This window comes from Galleria mellonella, unplaced genomic scaffold (genome assembly GCF_026898425.1).
Source record: "Galleria mellonella isolate WM207_F2 unplaced genomic scaffold, CSIRO_AGI_GalMel_v1 utg184, whole genome shotgun sequence".
Classification (NCBI taxonomy): domain Eukaryota; kingdom Metazoa; phylum Arthropoda; class Insecta; order Lepidoptera; family Pyralidae; genus Galleria; species Galleria mellonella.
The window spans coordinates 7674621-7692026 of NW_026442025.1; the positions used below are offsets into that span (position 1 = coordinate 7674621).

General features: G+C 34.1%; 1 protein-coding gene across 11 annotated transcripts in view; it reads right to left on the reverse strand.

Annotated features, from left to right (window-relative positions):
* LOC113512138 (brain tumor protein) overlaps positions 1 to 17406 on the reverse strand; it is a 588229-nt gene that overhangs the window by 105072 nt on the left and 465751 nt on the right. For all 11 annotated transcript variants that reach the window (XR_008252717.1, XR_008252718.1, XR_004223938.2 and 8 more), the window contains one exon: positions 7686 to 7758. The gene's annotated coding sequence lies outside the window, so the exon portion shown is untranslated. The remainder of the gene's footprint in view (positions 1 to 7685; positions 7759 to 17406) is intronic.

Below are 17406 nucleotides of genomic sequence, written 5' to 3' on the forward strand. Positions count from 1 at the left end.
ATGATAATGGAATGGTAACCCTGCCTGCGCTAACGGTATACGCTGGCAGGGTATCAGTGAGGGATGATAGGTGAAAATGAAAAGGCAGGTCAGCCCATCGTGATAAATACACCTGGAAGTCAGAAGAATTGTTAGTAATGTGGACTATTTGTTTCATTGTTAGTAATATACTCTGTGAGGTCGACTTCCACGTGGTCCCCTCTGGAAATGTATTATACGCGGATATGTATGTTACGCGATATTTTCACCAATAAGAAATTTATTTCAATAATTATAATTTTATTACAATTATCGATTTCATAAAAAAATCGATGGCAAAACCAGTTGTTTAAAAACCTAACTACTGAACCGATTTCGATAAAATTTCTATGAGACGAATCTATAAGTATATCCTCAAATAAAAAATAATTTTCCAAATCGGTTTACAACCGATTTATTATTAGTTATGAGGTAATAAACATAAAAAAAAAATACAACCGAATTGAAAAGCTCCTTCTTTTTTAAGTTCGTTGAAAAGATTTTAGGTACAAAATGAAAATGTTTATGCTAATTTAGTATTGAAGTGTATTTTGCCAAAAATATATTTATATTTTTGGCAAAACATTTATAATTATAGACATTATTATTAGCAAACACCTTAAAATATCCGCACTGATACAAAGCAAAAGCATAACACTGTCAAAAACACAATACATTCAGGCCCACCAACTGTAGTCGAAACAAGAAAGGTGTTGGGGTGAAACGACTGCGCCGGAATAATGCTATTGTATCATTTATTGTTTCTATTGAGATCAAAAGCAAGCTCGTTTATTTGATGTATAGAATTTTGCAATTCATTTGTTAAACGTCCTTATTATTTGCGATAGTCTAGTTCGTATAAAATCAATCTGGAAAACAAAAGCACCCTTAATAAGCAAATATAAATAGACATTATGTACATAAATGAAAAGGATTTCGGCCTGTCTATATTTACTATTTTATATATCGTCGTTATGTACAAAATGATCGTGTTATCTGTAGATAATTAAATTCAGACATAACATATTGTTGTAAGCGATAGGCAGGTAAAATTTTGCCTATTTGATGCAAATCTGTTTATACTAATCTTTTATTTTATTGATTGACTGATTTAGAAAATGCACGTAAAAAAAAACTGAAATAATTTTACTAGTTAAAATAACTTATTGGCATAATTATTTTAATGTTACACTGCCATCTAACAATCCAGAAAGTAAACAAAAGTTTACTCCACATTCCAACAGATGGCAATAGCGCTAGAATAAATGAAACTTCGCTAAGTGAAATATCACTTTTTTAATAACTGCAGACATAGCGCTATGTTAAAAATTAATCCTGAGAGTTGTAAACTATATCACATTTAACTTGCAAACGTTGGAAGTTTCAACTTGAATTTATAATATATTCAGATCTTGCCAGATGAATATTTTAATTACGAGTCTTATGACTGAAGTTAGCGTTACGTAACAGCAAATACTATTTGATTGTATTGAAAGTTGAAAATTCGGTTTATTGTCAAGAACTGTTGTCGATATTGTACTTCTGTACTTTAAAAAAAATTAAGTTACAATAAAAAAAAAATATATGAGAAAACCGTAAACATATGTTTGCTAGTTTAAAAGATATTTATTAATCTTAGTTCGGTCTGTAGTAGACTAGTTGTCTAATAATTTAGCCTAGTTCCTAACTATACTTAGTAATTGCTAAACTTTAACCAATTTTGATAATGGAAAGTACTTTCTAAGTTACTGGCAAAATTTGTCTCAAACCGTAGAATAACTAATAGTAGATATCTGAATATGCATATATAGCAGCAATTGTTGATAATGACAAACAAAGTAAAGTTTTTTAAGTAAGTTAAGCTTTAAAAAATAAAATAAAAAAAATATATAGTTTTTTTGGGAATAATAATAATTAAAAAAAAAGATCCAAGAAATCAATGATAAGCAAATTAGTATGAGACACGTACAACAAAGGAAAAAAACTATTTAATCCAAGAAAAACTAATTACAAAATAATGTGGGGTAACATATACATAAAACGTAGAGTCTAATACCCCATATTTTTGATACCGGTTAAATTTTCGCATCACACTACTCAATCGTGATCGGGCTCTATATTTTTGTAAGAAATCATTATCTCTAAGCGGTACTTAAACGATCAGATGAAATCGGCTAAAATTTATAATACGTTTACTGTAATATCAAAGCTCGAGTATTAATACTTCTAAAATAACATTTACTATCTTCACAGTTTCAGTATGGATCATAAAACTGAATTATTAACATCAGAAAGCGAAGTTGCGCCAGCAAAGTTCAAGTTTACGTTTTGCGGCGGGTAACTCCTGTTTTGAACTAACACTTCCTGTGATAAGGAATTGGATAGCATTAATTTATTATGGACAAGCCCATAAAATTAATATTGCGTACATTCAAGACATAATAACTTCCAAGACATACATATCTGTCGCGCCCGTCTCCCATTAGGGTAGGCAGATATAATGGAACGCCAAATGCTTCGATTCAAAGAGACCTCTTTCGCTTATCCAAAGATATATACTTAATAGCAAATATCTTTGAAAATAGCATTGTATTTTTATTTTTATACCACGAAGGTGCAAACAAGCATACAGTCCGTCTGGTGGTAAATGGTCAATGTAGACTATGGACACTTGTAAAACTACGAGTATCAAATGCGCATTGCCGACTCTAAAAATAACATTAATATACCCTTTTTGAAGAACTCTATACTGTAGTCTCTAGGGAAAACCTCGACAGAGAGCTCATTCCATAGCCTGAGCGTTCACGCGAAAAAAAATCCTTTGAAACCGCATTGTATTTGACTATTTAGATTAAAGCGCGTGAGGATGAATTCCTTGTCAATGGCGAGTGGTGCGATGATAAAAGGTGACTGTAGGCATAATTTCAAACGAATGTTTAATGCAAATATATTTTTTTTCAATGGATAAAAATGAAATGGTAATCCCGCCTGTGCTATCGATGCGGAGTGACAGTATCAGTGACATATGATAGGTGCAGATGAAATCAGGTCAGTTGGCTCATTGTGACGAATTCACCAGGAATTAACCGTGACGGTTTCCAAGGGGGATCGCATAGAGATAGACTTGATATATTGCTAGCGATGGGGCCGTCAGTCCCCGATACTAGTCCCCTGCTCCTGATAAGTACGCTTCTATTTTAGGTCAATTTCGGAAACGTTTATAAATTGGCTCGGGTCCGAGTTTCGTTGTGTGATAGAATCTGAAATGAAGATATCGGTAAGCAGAAAAGGCGATGGGTCGCCATAGATTGTGCAATATGGGGAAGAATTGTTTTCGAGCGGCGAACACGTGCAAGTACTTTATGGTTTCAGGTGGCTTAGAATCGAACCTCTGGGAATAAATAAATACAGTACACAACGCTATAGCCAAATTATGAAAATCTTAAAGAATGGGTACAATATTATTCATATTAATAGTACATATTCCTTTTTAAAAGGCCGGCAGCACACCTGCAATGCCGTAGGTGTTGTGGGTGACCATGGGCGGCGGTAGTCACTTACCATCAGGTGAGCCGCATGCTCGTTTGCCCCCTGTGTTGTAAAAAAAAAAAAAACAAGACAATTGATAGAAATATTTCAATGTATATTACACATAGAAAATACCCAGACCAATAAAAAAGATATACTCTTATGACTAGAAAATGTTCGTATCGTGTGAGAATCGAATCTGTGATTGTTCCAAGATAAAGCGGTATGTGAAACCACTACATCATAACGACATAATGATTAATAATATAAAAATTAAATAAGCATTCTAGTTATTCACAAGAATCCTTACATGAAGTTATTTGATACGATAATCAAGAGTAAGATTTTACGATGATTCTACAATAACATGTATGCAATAATGTATGATGTATTACAATGCATCCAACTGTACGACAGAACAATCAAATTTGAACCTTAATTAATTTAAATATAAAGTAGGTCGTATTCGAATTAGAATTGTCATCTCTCTCGTCTGCCAAAATCAACCAGAACGGCTCCAAATTTGCTAGGGCAAACAGCATACGAAATCAGACTTTAACGTTATTAAATTCAAGTTTAAATTCATGAAGCTACGACATCCATATTAATTATGCAATCAAGCCCTAAGTAAATATGGAAACCCTACATTTTGTTTGAATTATTATTACTGTTGAATTAGCCTAAACAATGTGGGTTAGAAATGGAAAATTCTTGTTCAGAGTATTAAATGTAATTTAAGTATACTATAACAGTCCCGGTATAACCATAAAAGGATTTTTAAAAAAATTAAGAATATTTTTCTTGTTATTTAGTCCTTTGTGAACCATCCTCTGATAAAAACAGAAACAATTTCAACTTAAACAAAATTATACATCCTGCAAATCGAGCCGAAAGTCTCGATAAAATATTGAATATTAGTTATATTCAAACTACATATATTAATATAATTTTATTATTAATAGTATAATTTTTGCACCATATATGTTATACTTTATATAAAAACCCTATAGATACATTCTCCTTTCGGAATTTCAAGGTTGACTGGAAGGAATCTCTTTAAGGGATAAGTCCGCCTGGGTACATTTTTGTTATAAGCTAATATCTACATTACATGTAAGTGAATATACTAAACATATAAATAATATTATCTGAAAGCAAATCAGACATTTTCAATATATCTGTAAATTATTAACATTAATTATTACTTTCATTCCGCAGGTAGGTAATATAGATAAATAAACTTCTTACTAGTAACATAAACGTGAAAGTTTGTTTGTTACTTCTTCTTTCTAACTAATGAGTATGGAATTACCTCCTTACGAATTATGAAAATTGGCATACGCTTAGTATGAAGAAAAACAGGCTACTTTTTATCTCTGTCAACATATCCCGATAAAGAAGACACTAGTAACAATTAAAAGTTAGGACTAAATAAAGTAAAAGTTCTCAGAAATTAAATAGAATTTTTTCTTCGAAAATATTAATATAATTTTAAAAGCACGCCATTGTTATTTTTATTAGAGATTTTTTCACACCATTGACTTTTTTTACTAATAAAGGTTTCTGCGATTGATCACGATCTCACCTGATGGAAAACGATGATGCGCTCTAAGATGGGGCTGATGGCATGAGGTGGCAAACAAGCATACGGCCCGCGTAATGGTCAACGGTTACCGTAGTCATATGATTGCCTGTAATAGCAGAGGTATTTCAAGCGCGTTTCCAACCCTGAAGAAACCTCTTTGCCCATATTTTGAAGAATTTGTAGGGGATGTTTTTTTAGATCGTTATTTGTCTAGTAGGTAACTTACTATGTGAAAAAGAAAAATTCCGCCCTGCGTCTAACATCATTTATTTACAACACCAGAATAACGTAAACGAATATTCTTGAAGGTAATGTCTATTTGACATACATATATACATATATGTTGTAGGGCATTAAGGACAAATGTCGCTTACTGTTCCAGTAACAGAACTCCCACCGAGATATTACGTCATTCATTCTCTGCCTCGAGTGACCAAAACACTGAGTCGGGTATATTTAATACTAGCGACAAGTACATGTTTTGCACGGTTTTTTTTTTTTTAAATAAAATACAGCCTGTGTCACACTCTGATCATGTAGCTTCCTATAGGTAAAAGAATTTTTAAAATCTTTTAAGTATTTTTTGAGTTAATTCATTATACAGAAAAACTAAGTTTTCCTTTTTATATATTTTAAGTTTTATGTTGTCCAATTTAAAATAAAATATTTACAAGGGTTCCTATAAGTATACATAAATAATGTAAAGATGTTTGGTGTTCACATGTTTGGATACTGTACACCACTAAACTGATTAAACAACTGATAAACTTCGGTTTTACTACAATATTTAAAACGTTGTTCATATAAACTGTATTCAACAAATCTGTAAATGATTAAATATTATTTAGTCACTGTAATAATGTTTATTTGTAATTTTATGTACTAAAATCCATAAGTTATTATAATAAAATTTATTAATTTAAATACTTTTTATTTATATAATAAATAACTTTCGTTTTACGCGTAAATATATGTTAGACACGCATTTACGTTTATAGTATGTCGTTTAAACAATAATTGAATGCTTGTCTATCGCTAGTTTAATTTTGTTGTAGTAAGGCAGTACTATTTATTGTTTACGCAAAAATATATTTTTATTACATCACACATTGCGAAATGTAATGAGCATAATTCTGACAAAAGGATATTTTTGGCCTACTATTTATTACCACGCTGGCCATATGGCCATATGGTGGAATAATTTTATTTAGAGTTTTCCTTCTCGTGTGTACGTATTGTGCTTTATTCCTACAACGGCCTCTTACGGTATTTTGGTATGAAAAGGTTGCAAAGACTTATATTATTTGATAGTTTTTTGCCCACCATTTAGTGCGCCTGGATTTCAGAAGTGGGAGAACTAATTAAATGGATCACTTCCAAATGGCGTAACAAAATGAGACATACGCCAGATTTTAAATGACACCTTCATAAAATGTGAAAACCTCATTAAATTGTGTGCAGTAGTTTATGAGAGATGCTAGTACAAATATATAGACAAACAGATAAAATAAAAAACAAAACTATTGTTTCAGCTTCTATTGCTCTCGTTAAAACTATAAATTTTCCATAAATATCTCGTATAAATGTTCACCGTCTAGTTACAATTTTGTTTGTAATGTAGACTAATAGCCCCATTGCTAGCAAGCCTTGTCAGGTCGACCTACACGCGGTTCCGCCTGGAAACACTTGTGATTAATACATCTTGCATTGGTCACGATGGGCTAACTGATCTGCTGTAATACTCATCTATCTATCACCCCTCACTGGTGCCCCGCCAGTGTATACCGATAGCGCTACGTGGGATCACTATTTCATTATCATCCATTAAAAAATAGGAGAAAAACGGTAAAGATATTCTTACTTTGACAATTGGCAATACACTGCGTATTTATAGAAAACATTTTATTTTTTTTACAACACAAGAATCAAAGGAGCATGCGGCTCATCTGATGGTAAGATAGAGCCATTTTCTAGCATCGTACGACTCGCTATGGACAGAGTTCATCCTCATGTCCTACAGCCTCAATAGTGGCGTACTGCGCGATTTCAGAGATGTTACAGCATGGGGTTCTTCAAAAGGGGGGTAAAGAGGTTTCTTCAGGGTCGGCAACGCACGCGTAATACCTCTGGTATTGCAGATGTTCATAGGCTACTTACTTAACGTACCACGTAACCACTTACCATCAAGTGGGCCATATGCTTGTTTGCCACCTCAGTAGTATAAAAAAAAGTGACTACCGCCGCCCATGATCACCCACAACACCAACGGTATTGCAGGTGTGCTGCCGGCCTTTTAAAAAGGAATATGCTCTTTTCTTGAAGGTTATGATATCGTGTCGGTTCGGAAATACTGCTGCTGAAAGTTGATTCCAAAGAGTGGTTGTGCGTGGAAGAAAGTGCCTTGAAAAACGCACGGTGGAAGACCGCCACGCGTCCAGATGGTCGGGATGAAACTTTAGTTTATGGTGGGTTGTACGGTGGTGAAAATTAGAAGCAGGTATCAATCCGAACTATTCATCAGAAAATATATATGAAAAGGGGGGCAAATACTTACGTTTCGATATCGTTTGATCGATATCTAATGCATGGTTGGTGGCCAGCTTGCCCGTCGCTTAGATCTGACAAATCTGTAACAAACATAATACAAATTAATTATCTACATATAAAAATATAATTAGATTAGATGTAACTTATGGGTATGGTATAGACATTTGACCTCTACAGTTTTATTATATGTGTATAGATATAGATTAAAAAACTCATTTCCACATTTATAATATTAGTAAGGATGATAATAAGTATGAGTTCAAAGTAAATTTTTTTGTTGAAATTTGTCAATTGATTTTTTTTATACCACAAATGTGGCAAACAAGCTTATAGCCCGTTTGATAGTAAACGGTCACTGTAGCCTATTACCGCCTGTAACACTAGGAGTGTCCGTGCCGACACTGAGAAAACCTTAATATGAATTTTTTGAAGAACCCGGTACTGTAGTTTCTAGGGAAAACCTCGATATATTTACTAGCTCAATATTTACTAATTATACCACGCATAATCGTAAACTAGCAATATTTTTTTAAACTAAATTAATTACGATCTTGGTGATCTATCGGTTTGACATGCCGCCTCTTTTACCGATGGTAGCAGGCTCGATTTCTGCACAATAAAAAAAAATATATTCATGAGTATGTCTGTTTGTAATATTCTGGATGTTTTATAAATAGAATAGACAGATAACTACTCTTTATTGTGCCCTTCAAAAGATTACAATAGTACACTTATTATTAATACAAACAATTACAAGAAAATATTACACTGAGAAAACAATGGGCGAGTAATGAGCCGTAATATGTTAAATTAAGAGCAATCTCTTCCAGGCAACCTTTGGATGGAGAAGAGTAAATATGTAATATACGTGTATGTACATACATACATACATACATATCTGTCACGCCTGTCTCCCATTAGGGTAGACAGAAACAATGGAACGCCAAATGCTTCGATTCAAACATCTTTCGCTTATTCCACATTCATCAATCTTTTCATACACGCTCGCTGGTCACGGGTACTTTTAATTTAGGCCTTCTTAAGCACGTCGTCTATTTGATTGACATATGTATTTAAAAAAGTATTTAAATTGTCAATCGTCTAGCACCTATAGTGTTTTGCTTAGTATGGTACTAGGTGACGCTGTAACATATCCAGTGATATTTATTTTTAATTGTCGAAGTAAACAATATCTGATTAATTTTCCGGCAATGCATGAGCATAATAATAATTTACATGAATGTTCGAATGTCTGGAGGTCATCGGTAAGACTGAATGCAAAAAGTATGTTGCATATTCGACATCCGTTTGAATCGGAGTATTTGGTGTTCTATTGTTGCTGCCTATCTCACTACGAGACCGGCATAATTATACATGGTTAGTTGTGTTATATACCAATCTAAAACCCAGTGATATATTATATCGAGGTGCTGGAAACAGCGCTGGAACCCTCATTGCATATGATGTTCGATGACACGAACCTAGATGGCGTCCGTTTCCACCAAGATAATGCCCCATGCCATAAATCCAGAACCACCATAAACTGATTTGAGAAAAATGGTACAGAGCTTCTAAGTTGGCCCTCTCAGTCACCGGATTTTAACCCTATCGTACATTTATGGTCGATTTTAAAGTGCGAGTTAAAGGAACATCCGTTTGCTTCCAAAGAAACTTTAAAGAATTGTTTAGTACAGGAGTAGAATGCTATAACTCCAGAAGAATGTAAAAATTTTATTTCCTCTTTATTCAAAAGAATAAATGCTATAATTAAAACTACGGGTTTCAATACGAAATATTTATGTGATTTTAGCATTAAAGGTATTTTAAATACTTACATGGTTTTAAGTACTTTCTGTCCAATTCTTAAGTATTTTTTTAAGTTAAATGTAATTTTTTAAGGTGGCAAATACTTTTGGCTAAGGCTGTATTATTAAACTTTAACGTTTAAATAAATCAGTCTGCTATAAGCGACATGCCGGTATTGGCTTGGTATGCCCAATATGACTAACTGGGGGGAAAGGGTTTGTTAGTAATGGAGACTGAGAATCCCATTGCTAGCAATATACTCAACCAGGTCAACCTCCTCGCGGTTCCCCCTGGAAACTATCATGGTTATTTCCTGATGAATTCATCATGATGGACTAACTGGCCTGTTTTCATTCTCATCTATCACCCTTCACTGGTGCTCCGCAAGCGTATCCCGTTAGCACGAGGTTACCATTCAATTTTCACCCATAAAAAAAATATAACTAACTCTGTATATTTATACCATGTAAAGACTTTACCTACTATAATCCTAACATCATACAAATTTCCACTGTAGTAACGAACTCTGCCTAAAGAATAGTATAAAGCTAATTCATTCACGCGAAGATAACATTCTGTGTTTTTATCTGTGCAGGCTCTAACTACCATTTACCATATAGTCATCATAGAATTTACTTGAAGAAGTTCTTCGCTCAGACGCAACACTACGAAACGTCATATCAAGATGCTAAGAGGAACGACATTCTTCTATATTCTAATTTGTCATTTTTTATTCGGTACAAACAGCGACTCAAATTTAATAATTCAGCAAGCCGGCACGTCCATAACCGCCTGTGGCGGCCTTGAGTGAAAAAAAGCAGGTAGCAACACTGCCAACCGAAACGTGATTTCGAATGTGTGTTGTTGTGATGAATAGATTGTCTAGACATAACGTATAATAATAATATGGGGTCGTTTATTCGGACTACGAGACGTTACGACTTATACGTTAAAAATATATTTTACTAGCTGTATTACGCGGTTTCGCCCGTGTAAAAAGCTGTTCGTGTAACAATTTTCATTTAAATTCGTTCCGTAGTTTTTGCGTGAAAAAGTAACAAACATCCATCCAAACTCACAAACTTTTGTACTTATAATAGTAGGGGATCTATCTTATTCATAATAATTAAAGTTGTGTTTTTAAAAACTAAATTACTGAACCAATTTTGATTAAATTTCTATGGGGCCAATCTGTAAGTACCTTTTCAGATAAAAAAAAAAAAAATTCCAAATCGGTTTTGGAAGTAACAAAAATAAAAACAACCAAATTTAAATCCTCCTTTTTTTAAGTCGGTTGTAAACTACAAACATAGCTTACAAGACGATGCCTTTACTTGTCTACGGAAGACCGAAGCAAGTGACGAATTATTTTTAAAGGATCAAAAACAAATTTGAAAATTTTGAGATTCATTAATATTATAAACTAACTCTTCGCTTATTCGTTTCGATGGAACATTTTGTTTGTACATTCGCTGGGGAATAAAAGAGTTGTTACTAGTCCTATAAATATTATAAATGCGTGAATTTGCAAGGATAGATAGATATTTGTTACTCTTTCACGCAAAAACTACCGAATGAAATGGAATGAAATTTGGTATACGGGTAGGCTACATTATTTCTTCCCACATGTAATCTATGTACTCTGTGTACTTACTGATTCACGCAGGCGAAGCCGCGAAATACACCTAGTATAGAGTAACTGTCTACTCTGACGAAAATGGAATCTATATCTACCTGTAAATAAATATCTTCGCAGTAAATGTAAGCACTTTTTTGTGATAGCCGCGTTCAAGAAACCTAGCTCCCAGGCCAGTCATTTTCAGTTGTAGAACAAGAAATAGGCCTTTGAGGACATTTTCGGATGTGAATTTTTTCGGTTGCGCCGTAACGTTTCTCACATTATGGGGATCCCTAAAAACTAAGGGGCAGTATCGGTAAGTTTTAAAAACACTGCTCTAGCATTTTGGAATCTTGTACTGACTATAAGTGTAAGACCACGTAAGCATGTAATATATTGATGTTATATGCTAACGTGGTATATACGATTAAGTTTTCTTTATATGTATAAATGAAGACGATTATATTGATATTGATAAAATTGGCTGTTTTAACACTACATATATATATATAATATTTTATATATATAACATATAAAATCAATACAAATATGCTCATGAATGTTAGTCTTGTGCGGGGTTGGTACCCGCAACCGTCGGAAGAAGAGACGTTATGTTAAACCGCTAAACAAAGAAGGTTGTCAGACATCAATTACGAAAATAAACCTTATTTCTTTAATCGTAGGTCTCCAAATTACTCTTTGTGTTGCGACATTGAAAAATAAATAGAAGGACAACAGAAAGCCATATTTTGAATTACGAAGCCCATTACCACCCACGCAGCTGACAAAATGTCAAAAATCAGTAAGTGTTTTTCATTGGCTCGGTGCTTATTATCGAATACGTAATTTATCATTAGTTACTACCCAAATTGAGTAATTATTCTGTATTTAATTAATATTAATTTTAGAAAGTTATTTTAGGTTTTTTTCGCAGATAATTTCGGTCTGGTCGTTTGAAGTGTAGAATCATTGGCAATACACAAAAAATATAAGCAAATTGAGAAGTGATTCTCAGGCTTTTTTGTAGTTTTAAAAGGTAACTCACGTTATTAATAGCACTACCCTTCACCCTTCATTTCACAGTTGGTAACATTATATCTCTGTGCCTGATCACAGCGTATACACTTATGCAACTGTCTTATATAGTAACTATTATAATAACCCATGACCAAACAATGACTGACGGACCAATTGAACAACGCTTGATTACGGTCTAGAGATCCTATGACCGAATTTCAGATTTTTTAAATTCATGTTTAGATCATTTAAAAATGCCTGTCATTTACTTTGCTGCGCCGCAGGACTTCGTGTGTAAACGGCGACTTCTTATAAACTCCTGATACTAGAGGGCGCGACCGTTACTCTATATTTTATCATAGTTTTGATCTTCGACTTGAACCATAAGTTTCTACAATTTCATTCTGGAGCGATAAAGACCACGGGGCATATTATACAGTGTCTCGTGTCGTCTAGTCATAAGCAAGCAGAACTAACCATGGATACTAGACAGTATATTCCGAGCTTACGTATCAATTTGACAGACAAAAAACATGGATTCTTCCTCGTCCCCAGTTGACGAAAAAAAAATCAATTGTGACGAATAAGAAATGTACTAAGTAAGCTTTACCTCATTGCCAGTTAACGGAAATATAACGATAAGTGAATTCAATTTGTTCAAAAAGTCACTCTTCCACTTTTAAAAGAAATAATAAGATTTGTCACGTACATTTCTTAAGTAATTCTGTTTAATGTCTTCTTTAGCCCCATTTATGTTCTAATAATCACTTAACGAAACAAAAGCAATTCGAAGACACTCGTCTTTGATCTGCTTAAACTTGATTTGAAGAAACTTTTAAGAGTTGATTGAAATTTCCAAACAATACTTAAACATCACTTCGCATCAATACATTTTGTTATTCAGTCAAACAGAAATTTGGGGTATCCAGTAATTTATCAGACAAAAGCGTATTCAGAGATGTACTTATTTTTTTTTTTATTGTTCACCATAAAACGATTATCTTGTTTAATCTGATTGTAATAATCCTGTAAATATTATAAATGTGGAAGTAAAAATATTAAAGGGAGACTGTGTACAGAAGTCGTTTGCTTGGGTACCTTTGTCCCATTCGTGTTGCTACCGTTAAATAGTTGTGTTTGCATGGCTGCGTTTCGGTTTTAAGGATGGGATATGGCAGTGAATTTATAGAGGTATAATCTAAGTTCTCGGGAATTGCAACGGGTACCATGGGCAAAACAGTATACTCCTGTTATGTCCATGATACGGTTCATGTCTATAGGTGACGGTTACCACTTTCAATCTGGCGGACCTTCAGCTTGTTTGCCATTCTAAGTTGCATAAAAAAATATAGATATAATCCTTATATTATTATTAAACGCCTGTTAATCAATCACGCTTAAACGGCTGGGCGGATTTTAAATTGGTACACAGAACCATATCCTGTATAAACAGAGGGCCCTTTTTAAATATTAGGTTAAAAAATTTAACCTTCCGACAACTCGAACCAACACAAACCTACTAGAGATACAAATTTGAAAAATAGGGCATCTTAAAATAATTTAAAACACACTTTTATTTTAATCCAGGGTATAGTTATAGCAATATATGTGAGGCATCTAAAGAATCTGACGATAAGGTAGATTTTATGACTTTGAATGGCAAACGGGCACGTGCAATAATATGAACATATAGATCACAGAATACACGGTAACGCTTGTGATATAGCCATTCTTAAGGACTAAAGGCTAGATTTGTACGTTTGTTTAACCGTCATATCCCTTCAAACATAGTAGATATGTAGGTATATGGTCTAATATGAAGCTAATCATTCAGTATACTTTAAAGTTTAAAAATAGAAGCCTTTAAACCAAAGCGTGTTACCAGTAGTGATTTATATAACCGACACATTGTCCTACACGATTGCCCGTCTATAAAAGCTTGAAATTAAACAGTGACCTATGGAGAGAGCTATGCTCGGAGTTTTTTTTGCGTGACAGAATCCGAAATGAGGATATCCGCAAAAAATCAGTCACCGACATAGTCCGAAGGATTAGCAAGCTGAAGTGGTAATGGGCTGGTCACACAGATAAAAAAACCGACAACCGATGGAGAAGGTCCTTGAGTGGCGATCCCGTACGGGCAAATACAGTGTAGAACGCCTCCCCCACTAGATGAAGAGACGACCTAAAATATATTGCAGGGACTCAGTGGATCCAGGTGGCTTAGGACCATTTTATATGACAGTCTTTAGGTGAGGCTTATTTTTAGCAGTAGACGTATAATAGCTGAGATGAAACTAATCATGGTTTAGAATAATAATAATAATTTCTTTTCGGTGTTTCCTATTACATATACATTTCATATTACATATATACAGGCGGAAAAATGGTCGGTAAGAAAGACTCTTTATCGTTCATCTTGTTATTTCTACGTCGCTATAAAAGTTCTTTTATTTTTATTACATAATTATCCTGGTGCCACGTTGCCTTTAAAATAATTTAATTTTGTCACAAGAATAATATAAGGAGTATATCTGATGGTAATAAGGTTCCTTATTACTTGCAGCCGGCACAGGGAAGTCAGCAGTCGTAAAAAACCAGTAAGTCGGAACTATCCCCTAGACACCTGATGAGGAATATCGTAAATTCACAAACCATCACTGCTATTTTAGAGGAAATTTAACGACTCGGGTTAAATCTAACATTTATGAACTTTAGACAAAATTGAACTTGCAGCCGTTTTCCAAGGGAAGACAAAAGTAGCATGATTAGATATATATGTCCCACTCTTTTTTCTGCGGTCTCGCTATATGGTATATATCTGTATGGTAGTACAATTACTGGGTACAAAGAAATAATATCTTAATCAAGAAAGTGCGGAGTCCGATCAAGATTCAAAGATGGCGCTGAAGTCTAAAGGAGACGGTATATGATCAGTAGAGGATTGCATTAAATTTGACGTTGGTATAAACAGATATGCTCAAACTTTTTCCATAGTGAGCGGGGGCGAAGGGCTGGAAAAAATAAGGTCACTTCCCTTTACTGAGGACTAAAGGCGGCTGATTGAATTTTTTTATTACATCATCATTTAAAAACCTGCTCACGGGAAACAGACGAAAGCCGGCCCTGGTTCTTTGTTACATAACTTACTCAAACTAAAGGTGGTATAATCTCTTTATGTAACAATTTGAGAATATTTGCCAGCGCAAATTGTCACAAGCACTGACACGGGTCAGAGTTTATTTGTGCTCGACGCCTGACCCGCGTGTCATTACATCGCATCGTCCTTATAACCAGCCATCTCAACCCTAATTAACTGAGTCAGGATTGTAATGTGAACGGGAACAAATTCTCATTACATTTTAAAGCAACACATTTGTAACAAAAGAGAATTGAAATGTAAGGGTTGGCACACATAATATGCTAACATCCTAAACAATTTAACATACAGTAAAGCGATTATTAAGCCTATCTAATAATAAAACCGGGTCTTAGTTGTCCAGCTGTGATTGGCATACTTTTAATTTAATCTTTTTATAGTTATATACCAAAATGGTACAAAGGACTCCTCATAGTGTAATTTCTTCCGACCGTGTTTCGCAGCGCTATATCTCAACAACTAGTAATACAATTGTTTTAGAATTTGCAACTCTTATAGATATGTTTGCGTTAAATGTTGCACGAAATTTCAAAATAGTCTGACTAATCTAATCATTCATATTTTTTTCTTTGGATACTTTCTAATTTCCTTTAGATGTTGCATAATTTTCTTCTTATGATGTAAAACTTCTTTCTTTTATGAGAAACTCCTATTTCAACTTTAAAATAATCTATTATTCATCTGCACTACAAAATCGATACAGTACAATGAAATACTGAACTGTAAATACCTAAGCAACAGAAACTGGCCCTAAAGCTTCCCCCACACTCATTTGTGCCAAGTTACAAAGCAGGAAAGCCTCGGACTAACTCGTATAGACAACACACTGTGCTACTGTGTAACTTGTTCCCTTCTACTTGTTAGTGGAAGCTAATGAATTGAGATCGTCGACTCTCGGCAACTGTACTCGGATATTCGCGTACGACTGTACCTTAAATAAAGCACGTCTCGCATTATGTAAATTTTAAGACAAATGCACTTTGTTAATTTATATTTTAATATTTGTGCATTAATCACGCCTTAAGACGCTGTTATAGGCCAGGAGGCAACCCCAATTTATTTTGAATAATTACAACCAACAGCCCGCAGCTTGGCTCGTGCGGATTGGATGAATTTAATAGGTAAAATTGTGAAAAATATATATTCAAATGAGGAGGAAAATTATTCCATTCATATAAAGTAAATATACATATATATAAAAAAAAAAATTAGATGGAGTCGTGTATTTTTATATGTTATTTTACTACCTGTCCCATTTTTCTAATAGGCTTTAAATAAGTTTCAATTAATAACACATAGCTAAATCTATCGATCTGTACCTTCATACCCGATCCCTTAGTAGGCAGGCAGTGAGTGCAGAAAGCCAATAAATTCTAACATATTTGACAGTCCCTTTTATCCCTTAGTAAACTAAAGAGGAGAGAGAGAGGTTTACACGTCAAACTATACATGAAACTAAACTCAAGTAACTAGTTTTACAATGGAAATTAAACTTTAAAGTCAAAACAATAAGGTCCCAATATAATCCCCAGCTATATTCGTGTACACCAGAATTCAAATTCAGATCACGTCCAAGTGGGTTAGAATTTGGCAAACTCTTTATCGACCCCTACCCTATCGTTGGTGCCTAGCCTACGAAATGCAAACTTACGTATTAGCACACCCCTGACACTTCATACAAGAGGACGTGACAATGTAATGAAAACAAGGGAGGAGGGATTAGTAATGGGGACGCTAGTGCCCTTTGCCAGCAATCATAACTGTTTCCAGGGGGCCGTGCAGAGATCAACCTGATAGAATATTATCAGGTTGATCTCTATACGGTCCCCCTGGAAAGCTGGAAAATAAAAATCATCGAATGATAAACAAGCTGGCAATCCACCTGATGGAAAGTAGTAAGCGTCGCCTATAGCCATGAACAAATAATACAACTAAAATATATTTATTAAAATCTATTAATATGTTTAGGATCTACGTTGATCTGAGCTTATTTACATATCATTAACATATAAAGTGAAAGAGTTTGTTTGAAAGCACTAATATCTGGAAATATTAAGTTAAATTTAAAAAAATCTTGTATTTGATAGCTCATTTCTTGTAGAAGGTTACAGATTATTCAAAACCATG